Here is a 26,122-nt window from a genome sequence, read left to right on the forward strand (position 1 = left end):
CTCCACCATTCCTGCTATCTTGATAATCCCCCACCCCTGAGGTGTGGACAAGCCCAAATCCTAGGGGTCCTTGTCCTCCTGAATAGCAGGCTAAAAAGCCTGGCCGGATTAGCCCACTGCCTCCAAAATGTGTGGACTCAGCTTTGAATTGCTGCCCCCTCTCAGCGTGAACCCTCTCTCTCGGCTATTGTGTTTGTCCCACCACTGTGCACGTATGTGAACAATATGTTGTTTCTTAAGGTGACGGTAAGCTGGAGTCAATGGTTTCATTTCGGGATCAAGAAAGGAGTCTTAATGAAGATGTTTTAGGAAATGGAATCTTAGAGATGACGTCATATGACTGAGAAGACTTAGATAACATACTGTTTAGATATTTGAATGTCTGGGATATTAAGACACTTCTGCCCAAATTTAATATGCATTTTATTTGTTTTGAAGAAACCCAAAGTAAACCATATGTATATATTTAATGAAGAATACAGGTATAATCTGCAGCCCATTACCTGTTGTTTATGTCAGTTTGTACTGGCATGAAGTCATATGAAAATACCTAATAGGCCACAAAGAAAAGGAAAGTAAAACAGCAACAAAACCAAATTAAAGCTTTAACCAGCCATCACTCAACCGGGTCCAAATTATACTGAGTCTGTTCGGGTTGTGTAATTATTTTGCTGCCGCAGATCTCGGGTCTGTGTCATTATGTCTAACACCTGAGCGGACCGGAAGAGACCTGAGAACACTTGATCTCAACTCTGATCACATGGTGCGCCATAATCACGGGAGAAGATATATTAGTCAGTCGGTAATATAGGTAGAAAATGTATGCTATTAAATGAAAAAAATAGATATGGATTTTGATTGGTAGATATAGAATTGGTCAGAAAAGTAATGTAACCTGTACATTCTGTCTATCTATTGTCCAGTTGGCGACAGAATGTTTAATTGTTGGTGCAGGAGTTGAGTGGCTTTCTACTATTTCCATAAATTAGGTTTTGAAGCATATAAACAAATTAGTGATATAGATACTCAACAATGTTTGCTCTTGATGAGGTATCTGAGTCCAAAGAACCCCCTCTGGTGGTCATCCAGAAGTCATAGAACTGCGGTTACATTTGTAACTCATTGTCAATGAATTGATTTCAGACTGGTCTGGATCACTTTGAGCTATTTGAACTCTGAACTCCCGACCTTCCTGGTTCTTTAGCTGACAGTGGGGCTTGAATTGTAAGAGAGCTTTGTGTGAGCCGTGTTTGGGGTTTTAGGGGTGCTTGTTTCCTGCTAGGGATCAGGACTTTAGGACACAATGCAGGCCCTTGGGGTTGGGTGACTCAGAATGCATCAGAGGAGGTGTGTGCATGTGGATGTGTGTCTGTGTGTTTGAGAGGGTTTAGGTAGAGCTTGTTGACATTGCAGAGCTTTTGGTAAGAGGGCTTGTTGGGCTGTGGGTTTACTTGTTGGGTTCATGTCACAGGCAAAGGCCACAGTGAGAGACCAGTGTGCCTATACACAAACACATATACACACACACACACACACACACAGGCATATACACATGCATATACACACACACAAAAAGGAATACATTATGTTTGCTGCCTGTGATCGAGATAATGTGCATGAACCCTTTGTTTATTTATCTGGTGCTTTAAATGAATGGTTTAGTGGACCTTAAAGGAGATTCCACAGGAAGCCATAGATGCGGATAAGCTCATACTCATTTAGAGAAAAGCTTTCTCTGCTCCTGCATTAGTGTGTGTGCGTCTTTGTGTGTGTGTGTAATCAAGAGCCAAGCATCCTAATGAAGCCTAATAGAGCCTTCTTCACCACAGCTGTCATTGTCTGAATGGCTACTAGCCTTTCAGCCTCTCACTCATCCCTATTATCTCCCACAGACTTCACCTATCACCCCCGCTGGTAAATACTATAAGCCCAGAATGTTTGAGATTTGTGAGAGAGAGCTCGGCAGAGGGGGTGGTGTTAGCTGGTCATTTATGTGTGCATGTCTGTTTGCACCCCGTCAAATAAGCCAGTCATCAGCGCACATGGCAGCCTTGTGTTCTTGTCACTTCCTGTTGCAGCGTTGGACAGGTGTGTGTGTTTTCTCTATCCCGTGGATCCATCACAGTCATGTACGCGTGTTTAATGTGTTGTACAAGTGTCTAAGTGTTCTTAGTGACTGTGTGTGTATGTGTGTGTGCATGCGCATATACGCATGTACCCGTGTGTGTGTGTGTGTGTGTGTGTGTGTTGTAATAGGTGCCCCCCGTAGCCTCCCCTTGTGCCAAGCCTTTAGCGGAGCCCTGTTTGCATAATTATGCTAATTCATTGTGCCATAGTGCTAATTAGACCTTGTTAGACAATAGCGCTAGACTGGGAGCTGGCAGGCGTACACACACATACACAGACACACACACAGACACACGCTCACTCAGACTGTTGTGTCAATGACAAGGTTTGTGGTCCCCCTCTGCGCTGTTTATAACATGCTCTCTATAGAAATGGTGCTCTACTTGTGTGCTCTGGACTGAGCTCAGGTGTCTCTTACGATTTTGATTTAAGCTGATGGAACAAAAATCGACGTGAAACAACAATACCCCACAAGCTTCCTCAGAATCTAATAAAACCGGTCCATGCGCATAATCCCCTTTCTCTCGTATTCCTCAGAGCTGTTGTTAATTGTTCCTTTGCCAGCAATTTATTATATTTTTCTAAACTCTGTTTATTGTGACAATAATTGATAATACACACTTCAGTTTACCTTCAGTTACCATGGGATTTCAGGAAAAATAGGTTCATTTTTTATAATTTCTTTACATCAACATCACTAAAATTCACAGACCACTCATCAGACTGCTAGAAAGAAAAAAAAGAATAATGATATAAATATAATCTCTTTTTTTTAATTAGCTTTCAATACATTGATTTAGGTAAAGAAGTTCTGCTTTATGGATTAATTCAAATAAAGTTAGGTGACCCCATCTGAGCTTTATAATCTTTTCTTATAGTATGCAATACATGTCCCACTAACATGCTTCCGGAGAGATTGAATTGGTGGCTTAAATTGTTGGAAATTAACTGAACTAACTACAGGAGCTTAAAGGAATAAAATAACCATTTTGCTGTTATACTCTTAAGCTGGTGCTTGCACAAGTGGTTTGCCTGTCATCCACTGTTGTTTAACATGCTTTGGTGTGATAGGGAACAATTAGATCTGACTTGTGTCAGATCGTGTCGAGTTTACTTACTACCTTTTTGCAGCATTAATTTTTTATAAATTGTGTAGTTTGACATGAAATAATTGAAATTTTCTTCTGTAGCAATTGTAAAAGTTAATACGGTCATTAAGTTAAATCTTCAAATAATGATTACAAGCACAATTAAATGTAATTTTGTATTTTTTGCTACTTCTGCGTGTTCTTTACGGTTGGATAAAAAAAGTGAGAGACTGAAATGCTCCATAACTATCGTTCAAGCGCATTTTTAGCCATTGCCACAGCAATTGTTTCTAAGTCAATAATTTAGCCACTAAACACAAGAAGACAGTCACACAGTAAGTGGATGTGGCTTTTAAAGTGTGTATGCACATGTGCATGTACTGTGTGTGTGTGTCGCTTTGTGGTGTAGGAGGGGGGGTTGGAGGTAGTGTAAGCAAGACTTGAGTGGCTTGAGGGCACACTGAAAGAGTTGCCGGTTGACTTAATTGAAAGTAATTGATTTTCGCTTCTGTAGCGTTGTCTCCTCCATCCGTTCACAGGAGGAAACAAGGAACAGGGACTTGCCTGAAGTACCGCTGGGTGTTGGAAGCTTCTTGACACTCGAGAAGTGAACAGTCGCCACACTGTATTTGAGCACAACTTGATGCTAATGTGCACATGCAGACAGAAATGTTTACGCGCATGCACACACATGCATGTGCACGCTGAAATTCCCTGCAGTAAACCGCCATTATGACTTTGAGCACAATGGGGTTTGAAGGTGAGCTGTTGGGTGTAGCTTTGCTCAAGGAGCTCCCATTATAGCCAGCAGTTGATTATGTGAATGTGAGCATGACTGAAAGCTTGTGTGTGTGCGTGTGCGTGTGCGTGTGTGTGCGTGTGTGTGTGTGTGTGTGTGTGTGTGTGTGTGTGTGTGTGTGTGTGTCCAGATGCGTGTGCACGTGTGCACTATTACCAGTAAGCGGTGGGGATTAAGTTCAGGAAATGAGTAGAGCGTTAAAGGGTGCTTCCCTGCCCAGTGCTCTTGCATTGTCACCACTGCTAATACTCAGCTAATTACAAGGACATACTTTAACAGCAAGCTCAGTCCGTTACCCTCATGTCTCTCCACTTCGCTCCCTCCCTTTCTTAGGTTACCCCCTCACCCTAGAATTAGGGGATGAAATGAAAGAGAGAGAGAAAAAAGAAAGAGTAATAACAGGTCACTCCCCTCCCTAAAAGCTCACCCTCCCTCTGGACGGATACAATTATTGGATTTTTCTCCATTTAAGTCACCCAACCCCTATGTGCCCCTCCTGGCAATGTCCCCTATGGTGCCTAAGCTCAACCTACACTGGCCCCTCAGACCATGTAACACACATACACACACACACACAAAGAATGAGAGTGGGAGTATATAATAGTAATAATATCATTTAGTTGTGATTGACAGTTGGAACATTGGCCATATCACCATCATGCAATATGCTCTACTCCATCCTGTTACCTTTAAAGCTTTTCTTCATGAGGCCTTTTATGTTTGAAGTAAAAAAAAAGTAAAGGCTCTTAGTAGGCTGGACAAAGAAGAGTTAATTCACATATAGCACAAATAGTTATGCTTTATTAGTTGCTATGCCAACTCTTGTGGTAGGCATCGCTAAGATTCTTTCTTTTCTCTCTCTCAAAAAAATGTACACTACTTTGAGTTGAGAACATTTCAGTCAGTACAAAAGCATAATGATTCATTCAAAGCAATAAAACCTTCACAGATGTTATTATCTCTGATTATAGCTGCTTGCAGTATAATATACATTTGTGATTGAAGACTTGCCTCTTTTACATTTGCTTTTTATCACCTGCGGTCACGATGATGAATACCCCCTTGAGTGAATGAGAGTGGCCCAAATTTGCGCAACTTTAAGTAGCAAAAGTATATGTTGCCTTTTTTATTTTTACAGGAACGGTCCATGGTCTACATGCAAGTTTGTGTGTTCTTTAAATTCTTTTATTATTATTAAACCTTTATTTAACCAGGTAGTGTATTGAGTATGCTTACATAATAGAGCTAAATGATTTGTGCATAATAGGTAATTTGGCTCTTTTTCTTGTTTTTGTCAAGTGCACCACAGTCTACTTCCAAAGCCACAAGTGTACATATGCAAGTGTGTATGTGTGTGTGTTTATGTGTGTGCACGCCTGTGTTTGAATGTCCCTGATGATGTTTTGAAACAAACAGATGATTAACGTGATTAGCGTGTTGGTCGGGGAGTGAAACCGCCATAGTAAATGGCTACATTCAGCATTTTCTTGCTTTGTATTGGTTTCACCATTTTCACCTGATGTAATGCTGTAAAAATGATTATGCAGTTTTTAAATACTTGAAAATGGTAAAAGCCCTCAGGAACCTGCAATTTGTCCATAGGAACCTGGTTCCAGGCTCAGTAACTTCTCTCCCTGAAAGTCATACCAACTCCTGAGCTAGTACCAGAGGTAATGACTTTCACTTAATCTTGTGTTTAATTTACAAAATAAATTTCTGTAAGTTGCTGGCTGCGTGGAGAGTCATTGTTAACTATCAATAAATTGATCCTTAGCTCTTGGGACTGTTTTCTCAGAGTGCCTTAACAGTGCAATGGTGGAGCGGCTGCCTGTCAGCCTTCAAGCTGTCAACATGTCTTTGCTGCTGCTAATGTGTTTGCTATTTTGCTAAGGAGCCATTAACTTGCTTAGCGTCTCACTATACAGCTTTAATGCACAAACTGCTACAGTACTTGTTCACTCTGTCAGTCTCTATCTGGAGACTCCCTAAATAGCCCCACAGGGGTCTTTAACTGTCAGTTGTCTGTGCTAACGCTAAAGTAGGTGTTGACGCTAATGGGTGTGCTAAATGCTAATGTGAGCTAGCGTGGGACTCTGAGGGGAAGTTAACTGATTTTCAAGTGGCCCCCTGAGAGACGGCCCTAATGACTAACTAGCTGTAGCATCTCTCTTGGGCTCCAGGCTGAAAGGACTACAGCTGTTGTGGCTATTCTAGCTGCCATATTGTGCTGTGGCTTTACTCTTTCATTGTAGAATATTATGGAGAAAAGCATTTCAGTAAGTGATCTATTGTCTGTGACATTAGCCATTTGAAGAAGTTAGAAATGTTTAAAGAATGAGACAGTGACAAAATATATATTATGTATTATCAAACATTGCAAATTGAACATTTTGATTTCCTTCAAGCGTTCTCTCTCTCTCTCTCTCTTTCTCTCTGTCTCTCTCTCACACACAAATGCACACACTCACATTTGTACTTCTATTCTTGTGAGGACACTCATTGACATAAAGCATTCCCTAGCCCCCTACCCCAACCTTAACCATAACAAATAAATGCCTAACCCCTAACCCTATACTCAGATTGGCTCTCGCAAAGTAGCTGTGTAAGTACACACATGCACACACATGTGCGTGCACACACACGCATGCACACACCTTTTTACTCTTCTTATTCTGTCCGTCTATCTGTCCACAGCAGGCCATGGCGCCACAGACCTTTGTGTTTGCCAGTTGAAGCTGAAATACTCTCTCTCTCTCTCTCTCTTGCACACACGTATGTAAAAAGATTTGATTTGGGAAAGATTAGGATTCAGCATTTGATACAAATTCCATATATTTCTTATATGTTTTATTATATATTTCCATATTTGTTATTTAGGTAGGCTACTCATTAATGTAGCCACCAGTTTTCATTTCAGTGGTGATGGCTGAAGGCCCTCAGAGCAGATTATATCAGAAAATGATCACTTGTGGGCTGTAGTTAGGAAGATATAAAAACCAGAGGTAAATGGCTGGGAAGGCGCTTGCTGTTGAAAAAAGTCAATTTTACTAATAACAAAACGATTTTTGGATATACTTGTATTATGGTACAGCTGTTGACCGGTACGACCCTCACAACAGCCCATAAATAATATGCCTGACCTTGCACACAGTAAACACATAAAAAAATTCATGCTGGGGAAAAGTAGCGATGTGTTTTGCCAACATGTCACAATGACAATGACACCTATGGACTCAATAATGTAAGACAGTGTGCCACTGTCCTTTGTCCTGAAACAAACAGAAAATCATATGAAGTCAGAAGACCATGTAAGTCCAGATACAGAAAATAAAGTTGGGGTGTAAAATCACAGCAGAAACAAAATGCAATATGGCTGCCTCGTTCTTTTTGGTTAATTTATCTAAACCCAACCCTAAAACCCTCCACTGAGTTTAACTGCTATTAGTCTGCCACAGACAGAAAGTCACAAGTGATCAGGACTAATGATGGCACAGAAGAGCATATAAAGCATAATCCTAATAAACAGCCATGGGTCATAAACAGGCTTCATGTAAACGGTCTGACTAGAAATTCAACAGTCTGACAGGCTCTGACTCTTCGAATTGTATGTAGTGTAGTGCCTGCCTTGTAAGCATGTTACTTAAAAATCCAGAATTTCTTCAAAATAATACACTGTATTATTGAACTCGATAGGAGGAATAGGAAGGGGAGGAAGTAGAAACAAAGGAGCAATGACCCTCTTTATCCCCTTATCTCTCAAGATACAGGGGTGCAGGCCTGATATACCACTAGGTTCTTATGGCGATAAGCTCCATTTTTTTTTGAAGGCTCATATGCACACATACACACCAAACCTGTGTGTGATATGTGTGTGCATGTACTTAGCATGTGTGTGTGTGGGTGTGTCTCAGTAGTGACAGAAGGGATTACAGGAAGATTGGTGTGCCACCAGGTTGCTAGACGGATCCCCTCCAAACTCTCCATGCTGCCCCACTGGGCCTTTCATCAAGAGTGTGTGTGTGTGTGTGTGTGTGTGTGTGTGTGTGTTTGTGTGTGTGCGTGTGTGTGTGTGTTCAGGGCTGGAACTAGGGAGGGAGGGTGACGTGTGGGATCACAGATGGAGACATAATTTTTCCCCAACATCTTTCTGTCTTTCGTTCCTTCTTTCTTTCTTTCACTGCCTCTGTGTGGCTTTTGACTTCCTTTCTTTTATATTTCCTTTCTATTTTTTGTGGTTTTAAATGATAATGTTAGCATCCTTTTTAGACGTGAAAACCAGGATACACATAAATCTCACCTGTTTAGGGTTTGCAGACTTGAATAACAAGCATTGCCCTCACCTTAAAATAGATTTGAACATAATGATTTGATTGGGGTAGCTGTGTGGAGGTACTCAGTGTGGGAGGAAGTGCTGTTATAGAGGCCGATTTGTAAGACACCATTGAATCGTTATATGCATATATTTTATGCATATAACAAAAAATGTCAGGTCATTAATACTAAAAACAATTAAGCACATTTCCGACTGGAAAAGTAAGAAAAAATGTCAAAACAAAGCAAAACCTCAGGCAAAGCACTCCAAATGATCTGCTTGACATTTGTGTCATTTGATTATTTCTGTCTGATACCAATATTAGGCCCAAAGCAGTGATTCAGTAAGACATCAAGGGCGTAGAGTATGAACATTTGCCACTACTCCTCAGTCACTAGTGGCAAAGAAACTGCAAGTTTGAATTAAAGATGTATCTAAAAACATGGTGGAAACCTACAAGCATGATGTGGAGCTTTTTTTTTTTTAAAGTAAACAACAAGTTGGGGAAGATTGGTAAAGAGATGTTTCACTCTTTGAGTTGTAGCTCACTATGTCAGTACTGCGGGTTCTAATTTTCTCTTCCTGTGCTGCTGGTGACATCTTCCCTCCCTGTTTCAATCCTTTCCACCCTCTCTGCTGTGCTTCTTCCCTGCCTCTCTGCCTTCCTCTCACTCTCTCCACCCACCAGTGATTGCACAATCTTCCCTTCACCACCATAATCATAACAGCCCAGATTCTGTGCCACTGTGTTAGCACTGCCAGTCTGGACACACACAGCCCGCACGTATTGACACACTCACACACATGCACACGCACGCACATGCATCCTGGAGGAGAAATACAGTTGGAGCTTTTATGCCGCTTTCCCAAGTGGCTGTTTTCGAGGGCAGGCACAATGGAGGGCCTAATGTGGATTTGTTTAGAGAGCTGGTTAATTGGAGTGGGATGCACTAATTGCACCTCTTTCATGGTGTGTGTGTTTGTGGATGTGTGTGCGAGTGTGAGTGTCACCTGGCCTTTGTTTGGACTGTGTGCGGGAAAACATTTGCTCAGCTATAACTACACTACACAAACACTATAAGCTACATAACACACATGTAAGGGGTGTGAAGTGTCTAAGTACAGAGAGAGTAACAAATAGAGAGAGAATAGCATGCCTTATAATAGGTATAAGCTACTGTATGTGCAGACCCCCCTGCCCCCATTCATGTGAATGCACCACTGTGTGTGCATGTATATCTGTACAGTGCTTCCCTCTGTCTCTTTTTGCCAGTGTTGTCCCCCAGCTGGGGGTGCTCTAAGTCTTTGTATGGCTCCACTGCTGGCTGATGTTTGTTCATGTTCATTCGTGTATGTGCCTGGATGCCTGGCTATTTGTATATCGAAGCTGCTTGCCAGTTTGACATCTGTGTTGTCATACCACAGTGTCCTGGTATGCCTTTTGCCTTTTACAGAGGTTTCCACAAGTTTTAGATGTAGGACTAATAGTTTTCAGCAGGGTTGTTATGCGTTATGCTGCTCAGCATTTTAAAAGATGCATACAGGTAAAATATTAAAGCAAAAATCTGAATAAATGAGTGGTGAAATATGATGGAAGCAGATGCTTCCACACAGGACATGAGGGGTCACTGATTTGCGTGAAAATTGTGTGAAAAATATACTATGGGCTTCACAGGTCCCATCCCAGGTTAACATCTATGGGAGATTCTGGACCGTCATCAAAACATAAAATATGGGAATGTCTTTTGAAAGATTGTGTTTAGTCCTCCAGTACAGTTCCAGTGAATCCATGCCAAAGAGCACTGAAGGTGTTGTGGAGGCTCATGGAGGCCCAACACCATACTAAGGCACGTTACATTGGTTTTTCCTTGAATTCGTCACCTAACTGCAAGCAAAGCTGGGTAGCCCATCTGCTAACAAAAGCAGGTTTGAAAAATAAAATAAGCCAAAGTGAAATTTGTGGAAGCTAAAAATTAAGCAAAGCAAAAAAGTTTTGAATGAATTGACAGTCCACTTTATCCACTGCCCTCTCTCTGAGCCTTTTCTTTGATCCCCCTCTGTCTTGCACTCTCTACTTCCTCCTCCTCGCCTGTATCCATTTATTTTTCCCTTCGACTTTCCCTCTTTACTCTCTGTCTGTCCAGTTCTTTTTCGGTGTCAGTCCACCATCCACTTATGATGATTGTGTGCGTGTGTGTGTGTACCTCTGTGTGAGTGCAAACACATGGCGTGCCCTAAGTGGGCCATAGGCCTAAAGCTAATCAATTATTGTCATTTAAGCCCATTCTCATCCTGCAAACACACACACACACACACACACCACAGTGCTTTGCTGATCAATTGAAAATAAGTGTCATTCACATTTGCTTGTCTGCTAAAGGACATGGACAGAGCCATGATGGTCCGTCTCTATTTCCCTTTAAACCTTTCCCTGTTTCTTTGTGCACTTCTGTGTTTAGTTTTCATTGTTTGGCATTATGGGACAAGAGAGTGATCTCTTTTGTTAGCATAAGTGCACATGTTTCTCTTTGCTTGTGTGCGCTCATGTGTATGTATGTGTGTGTGTGTGTGCGTGCGTGCGTGTGTGTGTGTGTATGTGTATTTAGGTGCATGCATGTGTTCGTAGGGTCAGTCTAAATGGAGATGGTATTATTAGTAACCATTCTGAGCATGAGCCGTAGTTCCCTAGCAAGGCAATCAGATCACTTAAGAGGCTGCTTGGTCTATGGTCTATGGCCTAAAGCTTCCTGTCTCTCCATGTATGTCTTACTCTCTCTCTCTCTCTCTCTCCCTCTCTCTCTCTCTCTAACCTTTAATGCCTCTCTCCAACACACACAAAAACCCCAGCAGCCATATCCATCACCCCTTATCTTCCCCCTCCTCACCCCTGCCTCTTCTCCTCTCTACCACTCCTGCCTCCTGTCCTTTACCTCCATGGGGGAAAAAGGGACAAGGTCATGAAGATAAACATAGAAAAGTGAGTGGAGTGGGAGAGAGAGAGAGAGACAGAGAGAGCTGAAATGAACCATCTCATTTGGACATTAGCCCCTGGGCAGCCATGGTGAGAGGCTAGCTAGCCTAGCGGATAATGCCCAATTGTGTATAAGGCATTATTTAGCTTCAGTTAGCCGGGTGCTTTGACAAGCTATTACTGAAAAGAATGAAGAGCAGGGTAATGCAAGACTTTGTGTGTGTGTGTGTGTGTGTGTGTGTGTGTGTGTGTGTGTGTGTGTGTGTGTGTGTGTGTGTGTGTGTGTGTGTGTGTGTGTGTGACAGGTGGGTAACTGCCCCTGGGACCCAGTGGCGTAGACATTGCTCTACTGCCACATTGCAAATACACACTAATGCATGTGTGTATTAGTGTGTGACTTGACAGCATGCTTAGTGGACTGTTTCCATCCATGCATGCACAATGGTGACAGCATTGCCACAGACAGTCAGGGTAGGCTGTTTAGTGGAAGGTCCCTTAACCCCAATGACACTGAGGAGTTTGATAGTGAAACCCATGAATCTGTTCCCATAGAACCAGAATTATAAATAAACATCGATGTCAAATCTACATCAGTTACTTAAAAGACACAAAGGCAGCTTCATCTGTATTGTGTGTTGAATTATTTGTAATTTTTAAACAGTTGTAACTACTTTGGTTTGTGCCTGTCTTAGTTTAATTAATATGTTTGTGTTTTTGACTCTAGAAATGTGCTCACTCTGGAGCCAAAATTGACCTCATTATCAATAAGATGGTTAATCACATGGTCCATCAAGTCATTTCAAGTTGTCCAGCTGTCCTACTTTGTTTATTGGTGATTATATACCCGTACTTCAGGTATATTGAAGCAAGGCTCCATTATGTTACTGCAGTAATCGCAGATGTTTTGACATGTGTTCTTGTCCTTTTATCTTCCTTCATTGTCAGATGCTTGCATTTTCATGATATCTACCATAACACCCATGAGTCTCACCGATTCCTGACCGCGCAGAGGATGAAAACAACCATTATGCTGTTGTGAATGTTCCACTTAGTTTTTCTTCATGCTGATGTGACCCAGGCTCCTCAGCAGCCCAGGTATCCGCACATGCTGCATTGCCAATTGAAAGAAATTTAGAGTTACCGTGTTTGTCCGATCCACGGTTCTGCTTTGTGTTCTCTCTCAGGGATTCTGTAAAATGCTCCATGGCTGTCTAAAATGGCAGTATATTTTGTCCAAGGTGCACATTGGTGGAATATACTATGAAAAATGGAAGACTTTTTTAAATATGCAGCCTTGTATCCATGACTTTTGAAAAAAATGTTTGGTGCCTTGTTAATGCTAGATATTTTAAGTCTGAGTGCAGAAACAGACGGAAATCAATGGAACACTGGCAACTCATCAGCTCTTAACTGTGAAAGAAAGGCCTCTATTTTGTATATTTAATCCTGAACTCGGGACTCTAAGTAATTTTCTGCATTTTTTTGAAAGTAAATAAGTACAAAAAACTCAATGATAACACAAGAAAAGCCCATTAATAACGATCACCCTGTCCTCTGTATATGCACAGCAAAGTAAAACATGGATGGGCTCAGAGGGAAGAGACAGAGGGGAGAGGCGAGGAGAGAGAAGAGGAGAATGTCTAATAGAGATATATCATTACACTGTTATATGTGTAATCTATTGTGCTGCCATTGAACAGCAGCAGCGTGAGTTTGGCAGTAGGCCATACACACACACACACACACAAACGTACACACACACATGCTGTGCCTCCAGTGGGGCAGTAATAGAGGGTGTGAGTGTATTAGTCGCTACAGTCCAAGTGTTAAGTGCTGGCCTGGTGTGTGTGAGATCGATGACAGCCGGGCAGCCTCTCATCCACACTCGCACACACATAAACACACACAGAGCTGTGACACATAGCCTGGGGTCAGGGGTCATACACAAACATCTCTGTCTCTCAAACGCAGACAGACATCTCCCTCTCTACTTCTGTGTGTATGTATGTATCAAAAACACTTTGTGTCTATTACACACACACACACACACACACACACACACACAGCCATACATATACCCATCCTGTCCTGTGACCATAGGGAGGGGCCTGCTGTCAAACGCCGGTGGTCCATCGATACTCGGGCAGTGCACTAATGCCCGCTGCCTGCTGATGGACGCTGGCCTGCCTCCAGGGACCATTATACTCACTGGGACACAGACAGACACACACATACACAAACACACATCAGTGCGCTAGTATGGAACACATAAACAAACCTAGTACTTGCATACACAAACAGTATATAGCGCTTGCAGGCTTGAAACACTACAAATGCTTGTATGTACAGTAGATATAAGTGTACACAGTTGCATTTAATGTGTATTTGCATCTTTAGTTTTCATGTTGTTAAACTAATAGTAGTGTTGGATGCAAGTAGGACATCCTAAACATACATTCAACAATGCTGTGTAACAAGGTAATGAGAAGTAAAGGTAAAAGATATGCATATTTTCACTGGTGCACACATTAAAATGGGAAGAAAACAAAGGGAAACACAAATGCCACATAAAAGTGAGAATAAACTGTTCAAACAATTCAGCATTTCCACCATGTTTAGAAAGTGTGTTCAAGTAATTAGCTTCAATATGACATGTCACGTATATGGATGAGTTACAGGGACGGAGGAAGAAATTTCATGTCTTTCATGGTCTTACTCCTCTTTTCACTCTGGCTACTTTCACTTTCCAGAAGTTTAAAAATTGTTGTACCCAACAGGTTTGTCTGTGCGGATCTGTGACAGTACACGTCATTTGTCGGAGGGCATTGCCGCTGTAGTATTTTATGTCACCCCACACAATCCTCCTCTTTCCTGTCCTGAGCCAGGCAGTAGGGTCATTAGGTCATCAGCGTTCACATGGCTAAAATCACCAGAGTGCTGCGGGATCAAGTGCTATATTCTGATCCTTTGCCTTGTTATCTATCGAACTGCAATCCAGACACCATTAGTGCTACTCTTCTCTACTTTACTGTGGCTCTTTGGTCCTTTTCTTCATTCTCTCTTCCTTAGCACCAGGCCCCTCATTTCTGCAGCTCCCTCAAATCCGTCCAATTGAACACACTCTCACAGATCTGTATTACTCACAGAGTGTCAGGCTCAGCGCTTTTTTAGGTGAATTAGCTGAACAACAAATGTGCTGAAGTGTGTGAAAGTGAAGAAAATGAGAGAACAGACACCCAGGAGACCCTGCAGTGGATGAAGTGAAGTTGGTCCATGTGCCTGAATTCTTCAGGTGTTGTACAGGAAATCCCTTATAACATGTGGAAATCAGCCATATAATAATTAAATGACAAAAAGATGAGCTAAACTAATGAAGCGTTTTCTATTTATGAGTTCAGAGGAAACACTCCTTGTTAATCTAATACATACAGATCTCAGACCCAGTCCTCATGGGAAATATGTCAGACTTGTGTCAAACACTGAACTGTTCTGGCTGGACAGTGCTGTGTGGAAATGAGGGATTAAAGGAAATATAACACTGGACACATGTTGGCACACTGACTACAATACAGTTCATGTTATATAGTATTATATATAATGCTAAACACAGAAACATCTCAGGTACACAAGCAACAGCAACAGTTTGACCTCCATTAGATTCCCATAACAGGAACTTGTGTTTTTGCAGAATTCCATATCTATTAAACATGATTAAGAATCACAGCCATGCTAGTGGCTATGTGGGAGTGTGCTTAGGCACTGCAGTGCTTTGAGCTAAATGCTAATGTCAGCATGCTAACATGCTCAAAATGGTAATGCTAACATGCTGATTTTAAGCAGGCTTAATGCTGCATGCAAACATTTGCTAAGTGGCACCAAACACAAAGTCCACCAGAGGCACATCATTTTTTTTGCATTTATTTAGTTGTAAATCTATTTGACAAATTTAAATTTTGACCTGATGGTGGCATTAAATTAAAAATCGTCCACAAAATGTCATGGCAATCCATCCAATATCCTATCAAAACCACTTGTCAACCTCATGGTGGCACTAGAGGAAAAGTCAAGCGATCACTGAAGTCAGTAGGATTCATTATCCAGGAGCCGTGAATGCTCGTTCTAAAATTTGAATGAAAGAATTTATCCCAGTGGCAAATGTTGTATGTGTAGCGGTGGCCTGATATCGCTTATTCCTCCAGGCCACGGATGTTCACAAACTATTAAAAACGCATACAAAGACTTTACTTTCCTTAATTATAATGCGCATGAGGAGTGTAGGCTACTCCTCTCAGCTGCATCCCAGAGCATGCTCAATGATAGTGCAGTCCTGGAGCTCAGCATTCAGTGTCCATGACCATTGTATGTCATCAAATCCATTATGTTCAGGTGATTTATTAATGCTAATAAACCAACATTAAATACAGCCAGTTTGTGTGCATGTATGCCATATTGTGTGTATACAAAACATACTATAGCACCAGTCTTACTGCAATTGAACAAATGCCTGAATAATACAGTTAATGAGCAGGCTATAAGGAAATGTAACAGCAGCTCTTTGTATGTGTTAATTTGTTTGGCTTGGAACGACATTGATCTCCACGCCTGATTCTATGCTTTCATTACCAATAGATGTTTTTCAGATATGTTGCAGTAATATGAAATGTTTCCTGACCGAGAGGGCTGCTTTCATGTATAGTAACAATTTGACTGAAAACAGGGAGTTATTATACTTTGAAAATATCACCAAATAGCATTGTGATCTCATTCAGTCCTTTGTGTCAGCAACATGGCTGTCAGCAACAGCAAAAATGAGAACTCAAGCCTGGTTTTGTTCCAATATTGATTGATCTGTACTCTATGAATTCCTCATTAGACCAGCTAATTACTACCCAACACAACAACACAGTCTTTGTTTTATTGGCTCAGCGCAATAAAAAGGGATCCCTAGAGCTCCTAGAAACCACGGTCCCATAATATAATAACATCAAGGAAAAAAGGAAAGTGTAACAAGTTCTTAGAAAGCTCTTGAAGGTGTTTGGGGTATATCCATATTAGATGGAAAGAATAATTAGAGTTTATAGATGTTTATGTTGACGTCATCTCTGCTGTGTAGGTGCTGTTAGTGGTTACATGCTTAGGGTGGAAACCACTCTCTCTTTTTCTCTCAGTCTCTCTCGGTTTATTGATTAAAAAAACTATAAAATTCCTCATTAAACGCCACTATAGACAACAAGCGTGACGAGAGGTGCAGAAGAGACGGGAGCGAGGAGGAGACGAGTGAGCAACACAGAGAGAAGAGATGAAAACAAAGTGAAACATGATGAGCGAGAAAACAGTGGAAGGACACCTTGAGAGACAGAGAAAAGAGAGAGATGGGTCCTGACAGGAGAAGAGGGCTGTCTACAGATTTGCCTGCATCAAAACCAGGCGCCTGTGGGCATCATCACAGGACAAGCATACACACACACACACACACGCAAATGCACACACAGATGCACAGTGATAACCCATCAGCACTGGCCAAGTGTTGTTTAATCCAACCTGACTTGCACTCGACAGAAAAAGCAAATTCACTTCCACTCACAGTCTGGAAAACGGAGCGCTCTTCACATAAATGGCAGCGCTCTGAATTACCCTGTGTGTGTGTGTGCGTGTGTGTGCGCCCGCTGGCACGCACACGTGCACACACTCCACAGCTCATGTTTTTATTTTTGTGATGATTTTTTCAGTGTGTTTGTGCGTGTGTGTTTACATGTATTGGTGGTGACAACCTCTTCAGCAGTACCCCCTTCATTGTGTGACAGGCAGATAGCTAGGCTGCTCTGCTCCCTATTGTTTGGGGGCTGTCATCAAACCCTGCTTGTACAGCCAGTTATACTGCCTGTCTGTGTGTATGTGTGTGTGTGTGCATGGGTGTGTGGGAGACGGAGAGTTTGCACTTTGTTGCGCTTCTACATCTTCGTGTGCGCTAATGCATATACCTGAGCATGTTTTTCTGTTTGTGTGTTAATGAGTCGACTTGTTTTTGCAAAAACAAAACAAAACAAGCGTCCACTGTGTACATGAGCATATGTGCATAGGTGAGTGTGTGTTTGATTTGTTTATCTGTGCCACAATGAGAGAGAGAAGAGAAGATGAGGGCTGACAAGCCATTGTTTGACAGACTGATAGTTTGGCTGGAGCGCTCTACTGTACTCCCCTCTCCTCTCCATTGTTATGTGACTTGTCATTAAGCCCTTGTTGCCCAGTCAAAATGGGCCGGAGTGCTTGTTAGCCACAGCACTGTCATTTGTTGAGAGGAGTAGGTGAGCCTAGCACAAACACACACACACACATAAACACACACATACAGAGATACAAGAGGGCAGATGCACAGAGTGGGTACTGCAGATGTGAAAAATAATTTTTGCTCAGTATCTATGGTGCTCGATGTATTATTAACATTCTCATATAATACTGTTAAAAAAGACGCGCTGTGCTGATGAAATTAGGAGTCAGGCATTGTTGAAAGAGGTAAGCTACATTGTTCAGAGAATAACTTTGCTCTGGAAATAAATTGGTATTCGCATAAGAGGTGAAAACTGGGAGAAGGAGAATCCACTGCCAGCGTATTTTCTTCTTGCATGAATGAAAGTATATCTGTCGACAGACTTTATGCATCGTCTTGGTGTTGTAAAGTTATAAAATTGCTTTATTGTATTATTTTAATCTTTTATTTGTTAAAGTTATGGTTGGGTAGAGTGAGAGTGAAGTGGAAGAAGAATTGTACTCACCAATTCTCTCTTAAATAGAAATAGAAATTCCTGTTTTAGTTTAACCAGAAGTTGTCTTAGTTTGTACTAAAACTTTGTGAACAAAAAAACATGTTTATCTTGTTTGTATTGATGTTATTGTTTTCTCTCTCTATGTTCTGAATAATCCTGGAGTTACGCTTCTGCAAAGATTCATGTTAATGTCTCTGTAGGTCAGAGATGCTCGCAGAAGAACTGGCATGCGCACCTCTTCAGTCACAATGTGGCCAGCAATCTGATTGGTTGATCCAACTCCTGTCACATACTGAAAATCTGTACTCAAAATACAAATGTAAATATAATTTGTAGAAATATAAAATCCACTACTATCTGTACTTGAGCCTCAGCAACTTCAAACACACTCATTAAAGCCTCTATGATGTTGCTCACCTGCACTGCAGCACCAGACAGATATACAGAAACAGAGATGGATTTATAGACAGACAGACAGACAGACTGACAGACAGGCCAGTATCCCTCTCTGCTCCATTTCCTGTGTCAGGACGGGACGAGAACAAACAGGTGACGTCACTTCCTGCTGAGGACAATCACACAGGAACAGGCCAGGAGCCTCCAGAAGTGCTGTCATCGCCATAACAACCCTGACCACAGCCAAGAACACACAGAAACACACATACAGTACACGCACACACACACACAACACTATTGTTAGCTCCAAACTGTCAATAAGCTCAGTTTATTGACATAATTTTGAAGCATTGTATTTCTGTCTGTCTGTGCGTCTTTTCCCCGATCTGGCTTCCTTTTCTATCAGCTGCTTATTTAGCCAGTTTCAGTGTGGTGGGTTTCTCTTTCAGTTGGATACACATTTAATTTCATCACATATCTCTCTCCTCCTCCAGCTTCATGCTACAATGAATGTGGTGTTATGTGGTGTCAGTTTTTACAGTCTAATCTTCATCAGCAAAAGCTGCAAAACACTTTGACATCTGAAATATTTAGAGAAACAACCTTGAAAGTAGTATGTGCGTGTGGCCTCGGGGTCTAAGATGTTTTCTTATGTAATTGCTATGTACCCTGTTCAAATCTGACTGTCATCCGGTGTCCCTCTTTCATTTCTTATCAAGTCTCTGCTACAAAATGAAAACAACAAAAGCCCAAAAAGGAAACAAAAAAAAAAACCTCATGACACTGAGCAGTATTGTTTACAAGGCATTTCTATCACACCACCACAGAAAAGTAAATAATAATGATGAATAATATTCATTTCTTTATAAAGCCTTCCAGCTGGAACAATCTCAACCCTTGTAGTTGTATTTCCATAAAAGATCATGGGGTCACTAACAAAAATAAAACATAACATGAAACTGTCAAAATCTTTGGATGTTACATCAACATTAGTCATCCCAGTACATACATCACTGGAAAGTAGTAGATGTTGTTGTACACTTAAAAATACGAAGCTAAGATCTTGTGGAAGTCCGGTGAGTGAAGGCCTCAGAGGGCCACGGTGCTGCTCCACACACCTGCAGTACCTCTTGTGGCCTGAAGGTGGGAGCAGTGGCTGCAGTTTGACAGCTCTGGTGCAGTAGAGGAAGACCTCCAGCACACACAGAGCAGCTCCTGAACAACTGTCTACTTTTCTTGTTTGAGTACAAACAAAACATACAATGGGAGGGAATTACAAAGCGTAACAATCTTATGCAAGTAGTCGTGTTATTAATTGTCTGCCTTTATTATTTTGGTGTGTTTTTACTTGTATGTGGTTGATGTAGGATTTAATGGATTTAATGGTGTGTAGTGGCTTTTGTTTTGTTTTGGAGCTAGCCTCTCCTGTTCATATGGGCTTATTCTATTCCATTCTATTCTACTTTAAGCTGTTTTGTTTTGTTTTCCAGAAGTGATGTGCATGAAAAAAAAAGCGGGTACGCTGAACAGTTGATTACACATTGTCACTCTCTGTGTATTTGCCTTGATGTGCGCTCTTATGTGCGCTCTTAATTGATTGACCCGTTGCTATGGATCGCCTTGTGCTCTGCACCAGTCAATACTGCCAGGTCTTAGTTTTCCTGGCTGAGAGGGGGAGAAGGAGAATGGGCAAGAAAGAAAGAAAGACAGAGAGAGAGGGAAGATATTGATCAGGTGCCGTGCGCATCGAATTCCACGTTTACCTGACCTTCCAAACTGCTGGCATCATCACCGTCGCACACTGCTGATGTTCATTCCTCTCTTTCTTTCTTCCTGCCTTCCTCACTTCACTGTCCTTTTGTCTCAGCCTCGTGTGTGTGTGTGTGTGTGTGTGTGAGAGAGTGTGCATGTGTGTGTCTGTGTGTGTGTGTATGCATGCTTGAGCTGCAGATAAAGCCTAAATTGAGCTGTTTTGATTGTTCACTGAGAGTGCCCGCAGCACAAGCCCCCTCGGCTGAGGAGCACACACACACACACACACACACTTCCTCACGTTCAGCCCCTTTCCAGTCACTCTGCACTCCCTCTCCCCTGCTTTTTATTAAGTGGTGTTGGCAACAGCGTTGAAAATTCTTTTAATTACTAGTCAGAATAACTTTCTGTCTTTGGAATGAAGCGGGCTACTTGTTAACACCAAACTCTGAAAAACGCCTCCTGCTTGACTTAATGTCTCACCACCACTAATCTGGGTTTACAGGTCTTGTTTTTTGGGTCTAGATTAGCTTTAGGCCTCACTATAGGGAGGTTGTTCTGAGAAAGGTGACTTGAAAGGATATTAGCATAAGATTAGCTGTACCAGGGTTCTCCTCAACTGAAGAAATTTGTAGTCGAGTAGTCGTCAAGAATTTCTTTGGCTAACTCATCAAAGATTTAATACAAAAATCCATCAAATTGTCTCCTTAGTAGTATTACTCATCTGCAAATGGAGGGATCACTTATAATATAGTGGTTATACAAGTTCAAAAAATATTTCTGATATTTGTTGTATTCATTCATATATAATTTTCTCCATTCACTGTGTAAACTCTGTGGGGTTAAGGTACATAAAAGAAGTAGCATAGACTGAATGTGTGTTGTACACTTAGTGCTGCTCACATGCATTCGCAGTGAAGAGTCAGTATATGAATATGAAACGGTTGTGCTTATTAATATCTGTAAGATCGCCACACTCAAAAAAATTCAAATGTTTTGTACATTTCGGTCCAATGCAGGTGTTTAATGATAAAGTCAAGCTTTTGGCTACATTTTACTCCGATAACGGTATAGTGACTTAAAGACTGGCTTTAATATTAAATACCTGCATGGGACCTGAGTGTACAGAGCCTCCTTTTCTTTATAGTTTGTAGATATGATGAAATATAAGCAATGACATCCTAGTGCTCAGCAGAGGTCTCCCATGGGAATCTGTTTGCTCATGTACCAGATGTAGACGAGATGCATTGGCATGTCTGGTTTCACAGGGACTTAAGAGGGGAAATACATATTTGTTGATTTGAAAAGGGAATGAACCTGAACCAGAGTCCAATGATACCATACAATTATGCAAATGCACTCCTAAAAACAAACTGCACGCGAATGATTTGGCAGAAACGCTTTAGGAGAGTGAGAGGTGTGTATGTGTGCACACGGATGCTGGCATGCAAAGGCAAATGCTCCGGACATTGTTTTGTGGCTACACACACACACACACACACACACACACACTCCAGGGATGATGTCTGGCTAGGTGGATAAAGTAGTGCTATTGTAATTCGATAGATGGCTTTCCCTAAGATAATCTGCCTTAAACAGATGATCATTTTGGGAGTAGATTTGATTGATGTGGGACAGCCAGAGAAAGAACAAGAGGGAGAGAGAGAAAATGCATTTTTAAGTCTGTGTGTGTGTGAAAGAGAGAGAGACAGAAAATTAAAAGGGTACGTATGGTGAAGAACATAATTTTGTGCCAACTGGACTCTAAATGATGCTCAAACTGGGACTTCACCCTCTCCCTCTGTCTCTGTCTCTCTCTGTTTCTCCGGCTCCCTTCATGTTGTCATTGTTCATTTGACCAACCACCACTTTCAATTTTCCCTTGTTTTATGTACTCTTTTTATAGCATTTATGATGGTGTGGATGTTTGACTCACATTATCTCAAAGACATTACATTGTTGCAGCAATAATACACTTCTTGTTCCATGATTTGTAAGATATATGTATAATTTTGGCTAACTGATGGCTCATTGGGGTTTCAACGCTGAGAATGCAGCCCGACAATGCTTTAAATATTGGATTGCTGTAAAGAAATGATAGGGTCGGTTCAAATCAATTACAAAAAATGTGTTCTCTCATTTGTTCCTTGTGGCCACACAGACTTTGGTTTCTTCTGGCAAAATAAATTCTATGTGCATAGCTAGATTTTTCTAATGTGGGAGATTTGACCTCTTAAATTTTTTTTTTACCCCTGTTCACCTTAACAATCTGCTATTCATAGTATTCATAATTCCTACAATTTATTTATCTGTGTTGACTGTGGTGTACTAACTTCCTATCTTTCTCCTCATCAGCCTCTCTGGGGCACACTCTTCATCCTTACCCTTGCGTAAATGCAAATTCTGAAGTCTTTGCCAATTAAGTACTATAAAATAAGAACACCGCATGTCTTTTTAGCTATTAGGAGCCCAAATTCTATGACCATTCAGACAAACAATTATGTTATAGAACAGCATATTAAATAGAAAAAATTAAAGTTAGGGTTTGATGAGTGACCTTTCAGTCCCTTTGGACATGGGTGTCATGCCCTGACATAAACTGCCTCATTGATGGATGTGACCGAGCATGCTCTTTCTATTTTGATGACTGTGTTATTATAACACAACCTTCTACTATGAGCCGAGAAAAGGAGAAAACAGATCAGCGTTAGCCCCACTTCCAACATTACTTTATGCTGTTTCCAAGCTTTATTATTAGGAGGTAGGTCGACTCACTTTAGGTGACTTATTAATGTTAAAACACCCTCTGCTCCCGGTGGTCTTTCAAGTGGACAGACTTTTAACCAAAGCTATACTACACCATCACTACAACTCTTTTCTGATTCGCTTCAATCCAAAGGCACAATCGGCACACATGCCACCGACTTGCTAACATCATTAGCTAACGTGATGAAGTGTTTGCCACAGAGGTATTGTCAGGCAACGTCCCACAATTTACCGTTTTCAGCATTTTCTCAAATAAAGACATTTTCTTTAATTATCGACGCGCAAAATATGACGCAGCTGCTTTTAGGCATGGTGTAACTAGCTTTCAATTTAGTGCCAGCAATTTTACAGCTCGTATTTTCACCCAAAAGGGGGTGTAGTCCTTCTCATGACAGGGAAGTGACGTGTGCCTGCTCTCATGTACCCCTTTCTCATCCCATCTAATAGTCCAAGTGGCCTTTTATTTGCTGAAAAGGGAGATATTGTGAGTGAAAAAACCCATCTATCCCTCTCTTCCTTCCTTCTGCTTACTTCCAACTGCAGTGCATTTTATGTTTTCCTCTCCTGGTCTCGCTCCTGTTTCCTCTCTCTCTCTCTTTTTCTGTGTCTTCCTGCCCCTCTCTCCCAACATAATCCTCCGCTCAAGCCCCTAGGTTGCCGTAGAAACATCAATAACATTCCTGCTTGACAACATCTTAGTGCATTAAAGTGGTCGTAGGGAGACTCGGCCCAACAGAGGCACACGTGCACGCACACACATACGCCTGCACACAAACACACGCACGAACTGAAAGCCATCACTAGCACTCTCACAAAAATCACAAAAGGTCTGCCATGTTTGAGTTACTGAAAGAGGAAAATGAATGAAGTTAAAGTTGTATAGATATTTAAACTGAAGGATAAACAGTCTATGATAAATATAACATTTACTACAAGTGATGTAGTTACAAGGATTGGACCTACAGCCTCTCAAATTTAGTTAAATACTTAATGGTTGACGATCAGGAGTTAGACCCTCTGCTGCAGCAGTCGTCCACTCTGCTGCTTTGTTGTGCAGCAGGATCCTAATTGCCTGCCAGGTGCAGCGATGCTGCTCTGCGACCCTGAACTCTGACCTCCCTGTGTAAGGAGAGGAAGGTCTATAGGCTGCAACTACTGATTAGCTTCATTATTGATTAATCTGAAGATTATTGTCTCAGTTAGTTGTTCAGTCTATCGTGAAAAATGCGCATCACAGTTTCTTGAAGCCCAATTTGACGTCATCAGATGTCTCGTTTCGTCCGTCCGCAGTCCAAAACCAAAAAATATTCAGTTCTGGAGGAGCTTCTGCTGCCACCTCAGTGGTTTTAACAAGCCTTTTCTTAAAACCTTTTAGTCTGACCTCAAGAGGGAAAATAATTAAAACGACTTTGGGTATTTGGCCGGCCGGCTGGGGTCTGTGTGGACATCCAGGTTAATTGGTGACTCTAAGTCTGTAGGTGTGAATGTGAGCAAGAATGGTTGTTTGTCTCTGTGTGTCAGCCCTGTGATGAACTGACGACCTGTCCGGGATGAACTCCGTCTCTTATCCAACGTCAGATGGGATTGGCTCCAGCCCCCCGTGAGCCTGCAGAGGATAAGCGGTTACAGATAATGGACGGACTTTGGGTATTTTTAGATGGATTACCAATATTCCCGCTCAGCGTCGCAAAGAGTTTCGTCTAATGTTAAAAAAGTTCAGTTAAATAAAGTACAAGGAAGTAATTTCTGCAAGACAGCAGCATGGTGCTGGAGTGCTTTTTTCCTTTTCTGTTGCACTCTTAGGAGGATATGTGTGTGTCTGTGTGAGAGAGCGTGACTGTGTGTGTGTGTGTGACAGAGAGAGAGTGACAGTATCCGCTAGAGTCCACTCTCGGCTTAGAGTAACATCACTTTCTCTCTCTCTCTTTCTCTCTCTCTATCTCTCTCTCTGTCACTTTTTCACTGTCTCTCTCCCTCCCGCCCTCTCTCTCGCTCAGTCCATCTCAATTAATACTCTCCCACCTCCCTTCGAGGGCCTATTATACATTAGCCCTCTAAATCGAATCTCATGGAAATTGCCAGGGAGACTAACGCTGCCAGTTTGACTGACACACCGCTGGATTTGTATTCAGCGCGAAGAACGGCCAAGCACCTTCACATGCAAAATTACGTACACAGACGCATGAACACACTCGAGCGGTCAGCCACATGCTCGCTCCGTTGCTGAACATTAAAGTGAGCAGTTTGGACACACTCGCATATGCATACAGTGGACTGAGCAGTAGGCACTGCTTTTGGAAGCACCTAGATAATATAATGTCATACATACAGTACAAGGGCAAAGAGAGCGTGTGTGTGTGTGCGTGTGTGTGCGTGTGTGTGGTGATAACGATGCTCTCTCTTGGTGACAGCGGCTGCAGATTGTTCCATGGACAGACCTGTCATCATCCCAGTCAAATTATTCTGATTGGCTGCTGATTTCCTGATGGAGTCCCTCTGTGTGTGTACGTGTGTGTGTGTGTGTGTGTTTGTGTTTGATTGAGAGCCTGTGTGCTTGCATTCTTGCATATGGGATTTGTGTGTGTGTGTGTTTTGTGTGATTTCTTGATGGAAGCCCTGTTTCATCATCTGTTGCCATTCCCACCTGTCTCCACGGTGACTGTGCTGTGTCTAATCACTTGATGTGATTTGTGTTGGTAAAACAACGCACCTTCCTCTGATGAGGGCCTCCCCCCTGGTGTGTGCATGAGTGTGTGTGTGAGTAGGTGTGGGTGTTTGATGCAGGCTCCCTTCGGGGCTTCCAAATCAACATTGTCAAGATCCCGCTGTCCCATTATACAGAGACAAGCCTTTTTGTCTGATACACACACACACACACACACACACACACACACACACACACACACACACACACACACACTCTCTCTCTCTCTCTAGGACCGGTGCATGCTGTATTTGTAGCAGATCCTTGTAAAACACTGTACATTTGTCCTGTGAAGCAATCAGGACAGATTTTTATACCATCCCAGTTTTACTTCACAGTTTTATGTTGGTGACTTTCTCTCCTTCTCACACACACACACACACACACACACACACGCACACGCACACGAATACCTTGTGAGTGCTTTAGTCAGACAACCACAT

The 26,122-nt window shown here is 41.9% G+C and overlaps 1 protein-coding gene across 1 annotated transcript in view; it reads left to right on the plus strand.

Annotated features, from left to right (window-relative positions):
* camkmt (calmodulin-lysine N-methyltransferase) overlaps window positions 1-26,122 on the plus strand; it is a 104,553-nt gene that overhangs the window by 4,777 nt on the left and 73,654 nt on the right. The window lies entirely within an intron of this gene.

This window comes from Chelmon rostratus, chromosome 11 (genome assembly GCF_017976325.1).
Source record: "Chelmon rostratus isolate fCheRos1 chromosome 11, fCheRos1.pri, whole genome shotgun sequence".
Classification (NCBI taxonomy): domain Eukaryota; kingdom Metazoa; phylum Chordata; class Actinopteri; order Chaetodontiformes; family Chaetodontidae; genus Chelmon; species Chelmon rostratus.